The sequence below is a fragment of the Akebia trifoliata genome, chromosome 8, assembly GCF_017979445.1.
Source record: "Akebia trifoliata isolate Shusen 1 chromosome 8, ASM1797944v1, whole genome shotgun sequence".
In the NCBI taxonomy this organism is placed as follows: domain Eukaryota; kingdom Viridiplantae; phylum Streptophyta; class Magnoliopsida; order Ranunculales; family Lardizabalaceae; genus Akebia; species Akebia trifoliata.
This window is the reverse complement of record NC_141382.1, coordinates 9,285,713-9,300,445: the sequence shown is the minus strand read 5'-3', so window position 1 is coordinate 9,300,445 and position 14,733 is coordinate 9,285,713.

Sequence of the window (14,733 nt, the reverse complement as noted above, 5' to 3'; positions counted from 1 at the left end):
TGACATTGCAGGGAAAATTTCCAATTTTGACCACACAACATGAGGAAGCAAACTCTTAAGCAGTTTTCTTCAGTGAAATTACTAGTCAATTATTATAGTGTGCAAGTGCACCAATAGGACAAGTAGATGATAAAAGCTTCATTATAAACATTTAAGGAACATTTTGGGAGATTACCCTATATTATATAATTAATTTAGGGTTTTGTTAACATGTGTAGTAAGGGCTCGCATTAAGATGCATTAAATACACCTTTAAAATTAGCTTTCCTACCTACAATGACCTCAAAAAAAAAAAAAAAAAAAAAAAATCCTTCCTACTAAAAATACCCTCAAATGCTTATCTCCAAAGTGTATTTAATGCTAATAAGGGCACATGTTAACACAGCCAATGAATCCAACTAGCCTTTCTAACTTAGTAACATTTCAACTCTTACTAAGGGCCGGTTAGTTCAACTTGTGGCATCCAAAAATATGATCCAATGGATAGGATTCCATCAATTTTGAAAAAAAATTCAGTAAAATATTATTTTTCACCAATGAAATTTAATTTTAAGTTTGGGAATTCCGTGAATGGGCTGCCGTCCATTTTAAAAACCTTGGATCAAGCCCAAAAAATTCTTTTTGAATTTTCTTTAATCTAAGTTTTTCCATGAAATCTTGAGGGTTGTGGTGTTGTCTTGCCCAATGTGGTAATCCAGTTGATCTCAAGCTAAGTTAAAATCTTACTAAGTTAATAAGTAAAGTGTTTTTCTTAATCTAATATATTCTTCATGACAATATCTAATAGTGTCCCACGCTCAAGATTAGTGGAAGGAAGATGCCTTGAGCACTAATGAAAAAAGAAAAGGAGTTTAATTAGTAATAGGAAGCCACACGGAATAGAAGTGGTTGGACACCAAAATTTTGGAATCCCACAAATGGCCACGCATGTGCCTTTAATCTTTAGCTTGTGATCCAGAACGATGTTCCATTCCTATAACAACTAGGGGTGCATATTGGATCTGGCCAAACCGAGAATCAAACTTTGGATTATAAAAGAGTCCCTTTTTCCCCTCATTTTTTTAGAATCTCTTCCATATCCCATACTATAAAGGAGCCCCTTTCTCTCTCTCTCTCTTTTAAAAAAAAAAACCCCTTCCATATTCATACTATAGAGAAACCCTTTTTTCCTTTTTTTTTTTAACTCTCCACAATTGCCTCCCCATGACTCGAATCTTAGAAGTGAGTTAGTTCTGATACAAAATGTTAAGACCCAAACCAATACTTCAAAAATACCTAGGCGTTAAGAAAGTGGAAAGTTTGAGTCTTAACCCTAAGGATCATATCCTATTTGTTGATAACAAATTTAAAAATTGTACCTTGAGATTCATGAAAAAGATCGCAAATGATTATTTTTTTTATTTCATAAAAACAAGAGTACGAATCTCAGTGTTGTCCTCTGATTAACAATCAAGTACAAAAATAGATATGGTGACATGTGTAACTTTCTTCTCTTCGTGTTTCGTGCGTGATCGACTGAGAGGATTGCTTTGATAACGATTTTGTTGTGATTGATCTTTTGTAAAGTCTTTATACAAATTTCTTCTCTCTGTATTTCGCACTTTATTGATTTAGAATGATTTCTTGACTTCTGAAGAAGGACTTTAGGCTTGATCTTCTCTTTAATCGGAGTCTGAGTTTCTTGACGAACTTTTTTTTGTCTCTAGAGGAGGACTTGAGATCTTCTTTTTCATTAGAGAGAGGATTTCTATCTTCTGAGAGAAAGTGATTCTGTTTCCTTTCAAATGAGAAAGACTTTGGTATTTAAAATTTATAGACTCGGAAAAATTTAGCTTTCTAATTATGCCTTGACTTGAAGAGTTTTGATTGGTTCATCTCAATAGTAAATTCGTCCAAATCTAGTTTTAAGGATTCTATAGATAACTGGTGGGCCAAACTCATTTATTTGGGTGTAGGGCCCAGTACTTAATATGTGGATTACTTGACTTTGTTTAGATCACGAGTTTTATTTGCGAAAATCCAAATCCAAAATATATGAGACTCGTCTCAATCAATGGGTCCTAATTAAGATGTGTAGGCCAAACTCTAATTTTAGGGATTTTTCAATAATTTAAAGAGTTGCAAGGTCTCTTTAAATTTTGATGCCGACAATATTCCATTCCTATAACAACTAGGGGTGTACATTGAATCCGGCCAAATAGAGAACCGAACCGTACCAATGCATTTTGGATTAGTTTTGTCGCGCCCCGAAATCCCAAGATTCCTCTATTAGAATCTCAATGTATGATAAACAAATTACTCATTCTATGTTTAACAATAGACAAGAAAATTCATATTTAAACAAATATAATGCAACAAAAAATGACTAACATCTAAAAACAGAGTGAACGGAAGCTATCATCAAATATAGTCATGATCCAAAATCCTCACTCTCATAAATCTATTAAACTACAAAGTCTCCAAACAAATACATATATCTCATGTATAATAATAACAACCGCTACAATCCTATGACAATCGTCAAATGGACAACAGCGATAAGACATCAACAAGTTACTGCTCACGAACCTCCTTATACGACTCTTTACAAATAGACTTCTCAATAACAAAAAAATCTGAAAAAAGGTGAATGGTAGGGTGAGTAATAAGAGAGTTACTCAGTAGGATAAATGTCATTCTAACAATTAGTTATAAATGCAACGTATAATCAAATTGAACAATTTAAATAATGCAACGTATAATCAAACTGAATAGTTTAAATAATGCAAACTTTAATATAACATAACATTCAGATAATGTCTAAATAAAAATAGTAAACAATTATAATAGTCATTAATTTATCAATTTATAACGAAAATAATCTATTCATACCTTTCAAGTAAAACGTCTATCTATCATCGCAAAAGAAAAATATATAATAAGAACATAGAGATGTAATCGATAAGAGAGTTGAAGAACACGTCGATACAATAGTCTTGACATGGACTATCGATATTTTAAATTCTTTGCGATGTGGAATCCCATCGTTAATATCTGATATTGTGACCGGTCGCTGTTACCACACTTGGGTAACTATTTATTTGGTTCAGAATCGACCGTTGACCAAGATCCAAATACTCAGACCAATTATGTTTTTCATTCATTTGACGATTACAGACTAAAAATGATCACCAACTAGCCTAAAAGCAAACTCTCTGTGTCTAAGCCTATAAGAAGCAAGACGTGTGAACATTAGACCTGTCTACACTATACAAATACCACTTTACACACAAATATTTCCTAGGAAAGAATAAGGGAAATTTTCGGACCTCACGAGTCATGCTACTCTTTAAGGTATCTCATACTACCCCAACAAAATTGAACATCAAATATTATCCTAGATTGACCCATTCCTTTTGAAAATATAACAACACATTATTTTTTCTAGATTTTTCACAACCCTTTTCTACTAAATAAAAATAGTTTTGTTTTAATATATATAGTTTCTTTTTATCGAACATATATAAAATAATCATAATGCCCTCTAGTTTCATCTATTAATTAATCAATCTATATATTCATCATATCTCCACGTAATCTTGGAAACGTGTGAGATATTAATTCATCTATCTATCTATTATGCAATAGTGTTAGCCTAAGTCATTACATACATTTGAAGTTACTGTTTTGTCAAACAGTCGAGAATATACGTTTTCATTATCCATCCATCAATTGTTTATCATCTTACGTATTTATCAAAGTATATATTTTCTAAAAGGTATTTGTGATTTTAAGACATTAACCTTAGTTGAGTAGAAAGGACTCGAAAAACACAATAAAATTATAAATAATTAAATTGTGGAAAACTATGAAAAATTGGCTAAGTGTTGGAAAAAATGATTTTTTAAAGTTCTCTAAATGTAAAATGGGTTTTTAGAAATGAAAACTTTAAATAAATATATTGACATCATGCAATTTTTGTAGCTTAATTCAAAGTAACATAAAATATATCGGAATTTGAAAATTTGACGAAAACACTGTAAATTATGTTTTGTTTTTTGAACAAAAAATTAGATTGGATAAGTAGAGATTTGGATTTTTAAAACATTCTTATTGTTTTCAAACGTTAGGGGGAGGAGTAATCCCATAATCTCATTAAAGAATATAAAGTAAGGCATTTACTTAAATATTTTTAATAAAAATAAGTGTTAAAATTATATAAATAGTGAAAAATTTTCTTGTGCTGAAAATTTTATAACTGGGAGAATTCGGTGGCACTCGGTGTCATTGAACGTTATTTTTAGTGCCACCGAAAATATCATTTGCAAAAGCATATTTCGTTTGGTGCCATTGAAAAGTGGTGTCGATGCCACCAAAAATACACGACCATAACCAATTTTTTTTTTTTAAGAAAGCAGTACGAATTTGATAAAATTTCTTTCAAATTATTTCCAAGACTTTTCAAACATTAATTGATTTATGAAAAGATCAATTTACAATATATGACATAAGATCTATCGATAAAAAATTGAGATCTACAATTTAATCCATCAAATTATGCATGAAATTTAAGGAATTTATCATAAATTGGAAAATATCATTAATATCAAAGATCAAAGATAATTTTCTACAAAAATACATTTGGTTTAGCTAAAATCTTTATATTTTATTATGATAATAAACATCATTTACCAATCTATACTTTTTCTCTAAATGTTACCAATATTTATACTACGCAATCTATTCGGTGAGAGTTATGTTAGTAAAAACATCTTAAATAACAATAGAAAAACCTAATTTCATGGAACTCCATTTAAAATCCTATTAATGAAAATCTCATTTTTATTAAAATAATACCGTATGAAATATTACTTTTCATTGATTTTATCAATAAAGAAACAAAGAAAAACTACATGTTTATAAAAAAAAATGGTATACTTTTTTAATAAAATTATATTTACGAGAAAATAATGTAGAGGCTACTTTTTCTTTTAAATTTAAAACAACAACAACAACAACAACAATAATAATAATAATTATAATTAAATTGCATAGTCTAAGAGTTCATAAATTGAAGAATTAAATAATACATTAAAATATATATGAGAATACTAATTGAAAAAAAAAAAAAACCCATTTGATTTTGACAATGTGAATGAAGAATTTTATACAGAAGACAGTTAGACTTTGAGTAAAGTGTAAAATAGTTTCAAAATTTCAATGAGTGCAACTCTTTTCTTGAGTGAAAATTTTTATTAAGAAAATAAACCAAGATTTGAATAAAAGAAACTCACACAAGAATTTTTTTATTTTATTTTATAATTTTCAATTGTATTGATATATTGATATAATAAAACACATCAGTAGGGCCCACTTGTGAGGGATAAGTGTCCCATCAGGTACAACTGTCTTTCCTCTTCTCCACCTTCAACTTTATCGTTTTTACTCTTTTTCCCCCTTCAATTTTATTATCTTTCCTCTCCCATCCACTTTTCCTTTTCAATAATACCCACCCAATTTTACTATCTTTCTGCTTTTACCCCTTTAATGCCAAAGAGGATGCCAATGCCGTTGGTAGGGCACGAGCAAACTCTAGTAGTTATATAAATCTCAAATTAAGTGATATATTTAGTGAGTTGTATTAATAAAAATATCATAAAAAATAATAATAAAAATAATTTGATATAACTCTAATACGAGTTATGTGAATGAAAATCTCATTTTTATTAAATTAAGACTACGTGAAATATTATTATCTAGATAGATTTACTGGCAACCTATTTGTTAAATTTTTATTACAAAAACTCCCTTGGGCCCACATGGCCACATTGAGTTTGACACGATAACCCTCTAGATTTCATGTTAAAACTTAGATTAAAAAAAATAGTATTTTAGAACTTGATCCATGATTTTTGGATAGAGAATCCGTGTTGAGAGGTGAGAGGATATAATAGGTATTCGATTTAAAGAAATAGATGTATTATAGATATTTAATTTTTTTTTTAAAATGACACGGGTCAATTCAAGTTTTTTTAGTGACAAACTTCATAAAGTAAGGATCCATTAGAAAAAACTTTGAAACGGACAGTCCACATCAAAATTTCGATAGAACCCTCTTTATTGGAATACACTTGGCCGCTTCAAGGAGGTATTCCAAATATTGATGAAAGATTAAGGATGTGAAATAATTCAAAAGCCACATGTCATATTGCAAGGAGGGTTTACCAGAATTTTGAAGCAGACTGCCCTCTACAAAGTCGGACTCGGATCCATTAGAGTTGTGAAAACTTCAAGGGAGTTTTGTAATAAAAGTGCAACATTAGCTAAATTTCTCTATTTTTTATAGATATTTTATCAATACCTACCTATTATATATTATATAGAGTAAGTAATTGGGAGTTCACTAGCCATGTGTTTTCAAAACCTTGGATGTGGAGGACAAAATTCTACAAACTTTGGAAAAAAAAAACTTAGGAAATGTTATTTTTCACCCTTAAATTTTTATTTTAAATTTGTGAGTTCATTAGCCATGTGTTTTCAAAACCTTGGATCAAGCCCAAAAAATTATTTTTAAAAATTTTGTTTTCTGATATGAGTTTTCCATGAAATCCAGAGTAGGGGTGTCAATGGGTACCCATTTAACCGGAACCGGAGCCGGAATTGGATACCCTAGTTTCGGATCCCTTTTTATTGGAACCAATTAGAGCAGGGTTTAAAATGGAACCGAACCAATAGGAACCAGAACCGTTAGGTTTTATCTAATGGGTACCAAGAACCGATTTATTTTGTCATTTCATTCCATACTATATATGATTTAAGGTATTTTTTATTTAAAGAAGAAATGCAAGTTATATAAAATTCTTCAATTTTTCATATAAATTATCGATTGAAACTTAAAATGAGTTACTCTCAAAAAAATGATTACTTTTAAAAAAGATAAATTTTTATTTTTGAAAAAAATAATTAATTTGTATCTTAAGTATAACAAATTATAACTAAGTTAATAATTTTGTTGATAATATGTTAATTTTTTAAAAGGAAAATTTTTTTATATAATGATTTGAAAAACTTTTTTTCTCATTTGATTCTTGAGAATCAGAACCGATGGGTACCCGTGATTTTTGATGGTTTCGGTTCCATTTATTTTGGAACCGGACCTGGAACCAACAAGAACCGAAATTGAACTAATATAATGGTTACCGGTCTAAGTCCCTTAGGAAATGAACTAGTACCGGCCCATTGACACCCCTAATCTAGAGGACTGTATTGTTGGATTCCCAATTTCTTAATCCATTTGAGTTCAACAACCTTAATAAGATTTGAAATCTTACCAACTCTATAAGAAAAGTGTTTCTCTACTATATATTATGCACGCAAGATTTAAAATTTTTTTTTTTTAAGAGTCAGTGATAATCAGATGCCCCCCCTCCTCCCTTTTGACATATGCCTATTACGGCCCCAACACAGAACCGTAGATCATTTGCCTAGGGGTACAAAAAAAAGATTTATGCTTTTGCGTATCTCGAGGCATATGTCAGAGATTTTTTTTGGGGGGGGGGGGTGAATATCCTTATTCCTTTCTTAATGATTGGCATACCAAAATTACTTTTTGCCTTCTAAGTGGGTGGAGGATTATCACGAATCAACTTTAACAACTCATTGAGTTTGCGCTTGATAATAAATATTAAAATATCAATCAAAGGCCATTCAATGAGAAGTATGGAATTTTATGATTCCACCACATTACAAAAGTAGACATTTAAAGTTAATGTGATTGATAATTTAAAATTAAAGAATTTAGAACACGGACCTTTTAGTCCATAGAGCAGGACTTTATTTGAAAAAAAGGAGAGAGAGAGAGTATCATATATTTATTCTCATTCCATAATATTATCCATCCTTGCTCACACTAAAAATTTAACATCCACACACTCTGTACATCAAACCACATTGATATGACTTAATGGCTACAGAGCACGCTAACAACAATCAACAAAGCCCACACCAGCTTTAAGTTGCAACCTCACCGATATCTGGAAAAAAAAAATAAAAGCCCATGAATAACACATCGTTTACAATAGAATTTGGCATAGAACAAATTCCCTCACAAATAAATTCATGATTCAACATCATGAATGCGTTTAAATATCATGGAAATGCATTTTTCAAATCAAGAACTCCCATATACAAGATCCAACGAAGATACAATTCTAGTAATACAGTTCATAACTATTCAATTTCAAAGCAACATATCTAGAGCATCAATTTCATAAGAATATATATATACTAAACTACTCATTAGAGCATCAAATCCATAAAAATTTCATGGATATAAATAATTAAAATATTGAATACAAATAGAATCTCTCTTTTGAAACAGCTGGTTTTTAGGGGGGTGGAATATTGGTGGGTCTTAGGTGGGTTTAGGATGTTATCGAATTTGGAATTGGAGCAGTGGGAGATGGAGAAGGTGAGGGGCTTGTGAGGCCTTGTTGTGGGGCCATTAGACACTTAAGGGTCTTTGGACCTTTTGATTTGATCAAAAATTTGATTTTTGACAATTTAGCTTTTTAGGCCCATTGACAAATTTGCTAAAAAAATCAATTTTTTTTTTTGTCTTTTTGAGTGGGAGCCGTTCAAATTGGGGTGTCTACAATGATGACCTCATTGACTTATGTGATAAGTTTCCTCTCTTGATTCTTGGATTTTTTCTTTGGCAGGGGCTTGATTTACTTCTAGCTCCTTGTTGGTGTTGTCCGTGTTAACATCTTTCGATAGTTGACTTGATTTTTTTCTTTTGCTGGTACTGGCTTAGTCATCCTCTTCTTTCGAAAGACTTCTTTTGATCTACGATTTTCTGTTTCTTTAAGATAATGGTCTGACTTTCTTCTACTCCTTTGTGGCTTCTAGGACTATAGAAGGTAAGAAGGATGAGGCTTGGTGCCCTAAGTAGCTCTGTACTTGAACAACTATAGTTAAATGATAATAAGATATAAATTAGAGAATTTATCAAAGACTTAGGTTTGGAGATCACGAGAATGAGATATTTCTACTATTTCATCCGGTTATCTATATCAACATCGTGAAGCTTGAAATTTCTCCCTAAAGAATATTGGAAGGACCATGAAATTCTAAAAGATTGTAGAAAAATATAAAACATCTTATGAAGTCTTAAAAAATCTAAATTTTTTTATGAGATTCTATACCCTCTTTGGATTGACACCGGAGTGAGCTTCCTGTGTCGTTCGCTTTTACTCTGGTAGGAAGCCATTCTCTATAATCAACCTAAAAATTATCTTAACCTTTTCTAATACTATTATTGTAAATATTCAAATTTCTCCATAAGTTAATGAAATTGATAAATAAATGTTATAGTTTTCTTCAAACCTTTTTAGAAGATTGTAGTTTCTCCACAACTTGATCAAAAAAATAAATGTTGAATTGCATGATGAGCTAATAATATTTAATTTCTTATATTCCAGAGAAAATTGTTATTGAAATATTTCAAAATATTATCATACAAATTGATACATTTTGATGAATATTTTGGTGTCAATGTTTCATATCGTTCTGGGCCAATATTGTTAAGTAATACTATATATTGGAGTACCATGCTCCCATCCTCTTTAACCCTTTTGTTTGTTGAGATCACTTATCCTTGGTTTAGGGTTTCAACTCATTAAAGTCCTAATCAATTTTTATGCAGAAACCTCAATGAAACAATCTTGACTCTACATTACCATCTCATGGTCATCTTGTGAGAAGAATTAGGTAGATCTAAAATCCATGATCTTCACCTCACACAATAAAATGTCAAATTCCAAGCATCCAAACAAAAGGCTTTTCTACCATCACTCATACACACAAATTCACAAAAGAAAGATATTATTAAGTCCAAAATCCTTTGAAATATATATGAATGGGAATAATATAAAGAAGATTAACATGGCCCATGTTGGTATTCATAATCGATTTGTCTTGTCATCTACTTTTATATATTAGATTATTTACGCTTTTCTCACATTTTGAAATGAATGCATATTACATAAATTTTTTGAGAATATATTCAGATAAGGATGATGTACCTATAAAGAACATTTCTAATTTTTGTGTAAGATGAAATTCTTGTTCTTGAGCTTCCTTTGCAAAAGCATCTTGTAAGGTGTTCCATACCTCTTTAGAGGATTCAAGTCCAACAACAAGAAGCAAGACATCTTCATTCAAGGTGACAATCATTATTTTTAAAGGCGTGTGAAGCTTATGCCTCAAGGCGCATATCAGAATGAGGTTTATTAAAAATGCCCTGACGCATCAGGTTGAAACATAAAAGCGGCTGAGGTTTGGCCCTCAATATCCATGAGGCATATATAGGGAAATGTTCAGCAACAAACATTTTGGCAAAACATTTTTCAAAACATGGGTTAGAGGTTTTGAAATGGGCTGATTTTTGGTGAGGATGATCTGTACGATGAGGAGATCATCATCACCAAAAATCAGCCCATTCCAAAACCTCTAACCCATGTTTTGAAAAATGTTTGTTGTTGAACGGGACCCATATATATATATTTCCGATATTGCAGTTCTTCTTTTAACTTCTTCTTATTCTTATATATATAGGCAGATTTACCAAAACATGCACAACTTTTCATTTATTTACCAAAACGGTACACTGTAGCAATTAATTCCGAAAACGGTAAATTTACCGTTTTCGGAATTAATTTTTTTTACCAAAACGGTAGAAACAGTAAAATATATTTTTTGATACCGAAAATGCCCTTTTTTATTTTTTGACTGAAATTACAAAAATAAAATTGATTTCGGTAAAAAAAATTATAAATACATATGATTGTTGGATTACCGAAAGAGAGTGAATCTTTTTAGTTGGATTTTCATTTTTTTAAGGTTAAAATTGTAAATATATATGTAAAACAAAAAAAGGGTATTTTCGGTATAAAAAAAAATATTTTACTGTTTTTACCGTTTTGGTAAAAAATATTAATTCCGAAAACGGTAAATTTACCATTTTCGAATTAATTGCTACAGTGTACCGTTTTCGGAATTAATTTCGAAAACTCTACCGTTTTGGTAAATTATTCATATATATATATATATATATATAGGGTCAGGTTCAAGGGCCATATGAGAAAACTTTCGTTTTTCAAAATAAGGGTTAGAGGTTTTGGATTGAGCTGATTTTTTGCAAGGATGGTCACTATGATGAGAAGATCATCCTCACAAAAAATCAGCTCAATCAGAAACTTATAAATCCATCAAAAGTGATTTACAAATTAGTGATAAAAATTGGTAAAAAATCGACGGTCCACATTCTAAATCACTTTTAATGGGGTTAGAAGTTTCAGATTGGGCTGATTTTTTTTTTTTTTTTGGATGATCTTCCCATCATAGAGATCATCCTCACAAAAAATCAGCTCAATCCAAAATTTCTAACCCATATTTTAAAATTTTATTTACCGTCGAAAGTTTTCTCATATGGCCCTTGAACCTGACCCATATATATATATATATATATTTCCGAATATTGCAGTTCTTCTTTTAACTTCTTCTTATTCTTTTCTTACACTTTACCTTTTACCATCTTAGAAAGACTTGTGTATAAAGTTTTTTTTTTTTTTTTTTAAACTTTTATTTCATTGTTACTGCTAGTATGGGATATAATTGGAATACTTAAAAATAAAATAAAATATAACGTAATAATATATACAAATAAAATCTTTGAGTTGAGTACATTTATAAATAATTTTTGTATTAAGTATTATACAAATGAAAATTTGAAATAATTAATCTTTAATTGTATTTTTTACAATATATATATATATATATATATATATATATATATATAGGGAAATGTTCAGCAACAAACATTTTTCAAAACATGGGTTAGAGGTTTTGGAATGGGCTGATTTTTGGTGAGGATGATCTCTACGGTGAGGAGATCATCATCACCAAAAATCAGCCCATTCCAAAACTTCTAACCCCATCAAAAATGGTTTACAAAAAATGGACGGTCCACGATTTTTCAACTTGTAAACTGGGTCTAGAAGTTTTGGAATGGGCTGATTTTTGGTGAGGATGATCTCCTCACTCCATCAAAAGTGACTTACAAATTATTAACAAAAATTGAAAAAAAATCGACGGTCATTCTAAGTCGCTTTTAATGGGGTTAGAAGTTTTAAATTGGACTGATTTTTTTTTTCGGATGATCTTCCTATCATAAAGATCATCCTCACAAAAAATCAGCTCAATCCCAAAACTTCTAACCCATATTTTGAAAATTTATTAATGTTACATTGTTTTTACATATGTTTTCTCATATGTCCTTTAAACATATGTAAAAACAATGTAACATTAATAAATTTTCCAAATATGGGGTTGAAGTTTCGGATTGAGCTGATTTTTTGTGAGGATAATCTCTATGATGGGAAGATCATCCGAAAAAAGAAAATCAGTCTAATCTGAAGCTTCTAACCCCATTAAAAGTGATTTAGAATGTGGACCGTCAAATTTTTGTCAATAATTTGTAAATCACTTTTGATGGATTTAGAGACTTTGGATTACGCTGATTTTTTGTGAGGATGATCTTCTCATCATAGTGACCATATATATATGGGGGCGGTTCAAGGGACATATGTAAAAACAATGGTTTTTCAAAATATGGGTTAGAGATTTTGGATTGAGCTGATTTTTTTGTGAGGATGGTCACTATGATGAGAAGATCATCCTCACAAAAAATCAGCTCAATCTGAAACTTCTAAATCCACCAAAAGTGATTTACAAATTATTGACAAAAATTGGTAAAAAATCGACGGTCCACATTCTAAATCACTTTTAATGGGGTTAGAAGTTTTAGATCGGACTGATTTTTTTTATTGATGATCTTCCCATCATAGAGATCATCCTCACAAAAAAATCAGCTCAATCCAAAATCTCTAACCCATATTTTGAAAAACCATTGTTTTTACATATGTCCCTTGAACCGCCCCCATATATATATGGTCACTATGATGAGAAGATCATCCTCACAAAAAATCAGCGTAATCCAAAGTCTCTAAATCCATCAAAAGTGATTTACAAATTATTGACAAAAATTTGACGGTCCACATTCTAAATCACTTTTAATGGGGTTAGAAGCTTCAGATTAGACTGATTTTCTTTTTTCGGATGATCTTCCCATCATAAAGATTATCCTCACAAAAAATCAACTCAATCCGAAACTTCAACCCCATATTTGGAAAATTTATTAATGTTACATTGTTTTTACATATGTTTTCTCATGTGTCCCTTGAACCTGACCCATATATATATATATATATATATATATATATATGAAAAAACAATGGTTTTTCAAAATATGGGTTAGAGGTCTTGGATTGAGCTGATTTTTTGCGAGGATGGTCACTATTAGGGGTGCACATTGGATTGGATAAATCCGAGAACCGAACCAATCCGAAGCTTTTGGATTGGATTGGTTCGGATTAAATACACCCACGGTTCGGGTACGGTTTGAAGAAAAAAAAATCCGATTAATTCGGTTCGGTTCCGGATTAAGAATATAATAAACCAAACCAATCCGAAATCCGAACCGTAATATATATATATATATATATATATATATATATTATATATGAAAAAACAATGGTTTTTCAAAATATGGGTTAGAGGTCTTGGATTGAGCTGATTTTTTGCGAGGATGGTCACTATTAGGGGTGCACATTGGATTGGATAAATCCGAGAACCGAACCAATCCGAAGCTTTTGGATTGGATTGGTTCGGATTAAATACACCCACGGTTCGGGTACGGTTTGAAGAAAAAAAAATCCGATTAATTCGGTTCGGTTCCGGATTAAGAATATAATAAACCAAACCAATCCGAAATCCGAACCGTAATATATATATATATATATATATATATATATATATATATATAATGATTTAAAAAAATAAATTTATTTTCTTTATTTCTCTCATCTCCTTCGAATCGAATTTGGGGGAAGTCTGTAAATCGAGAAACCTAGCCGCCGTCTTCCCGGTCGTCTCCCTCGCTCCACCTCGTCGGAAAACATAGATGACTCTCTTTCTCTCTCTCTCAACCTTGCCGCCGTCTCCTTCGCTCACCTCGTCGGAAAACACAGAGATCTCACACAGAGATCTCTCTCTCTTTGTCTTGAAACCTCGCCGCCGTTCTCGGTCGTCTCCGTCCCTTACCTCACCTCGTCGGAAAACACAAAGGTAACTCTCTCTCTCTCTCTCTCTTGTTGCCGTTGTTCTCGCTCGTTTCGAAAACGACTTCGTTTTCGTTCGGATGTTCCCTTCGAACATAAATTTAACTGTGTGTGAGTTTCTCTTGGATTCTCTGTGTGAAATTCAAGAATATAAATTTCTGATGTATTCGAACAGAAATTTTAGAATACTAGAAAATTCAGAACAAAAAATTTATTTTTAATTTTATTCGAACATAAATTTTTAATTGAAATTTCTAATTGAAATTTTTAATGTTCCTGTTTATTCGAACATAAATAATATATTAGAAATTTTAAACATAAATTTTTAATTCTATATTTTCGATGAATCAGAGAAATGGAGAGGTGGAATAAAATAGAAACTTTCTGATGTTCATTTTTATTCGAACAAAAATTTTAGAATAGAAATTTCATAACAGAAATTTAAAAACATAAATTTCAGAACAGAAATAGAAATTTCAAAATAGAAATTTTATATACCTGATTTTTAATCTAA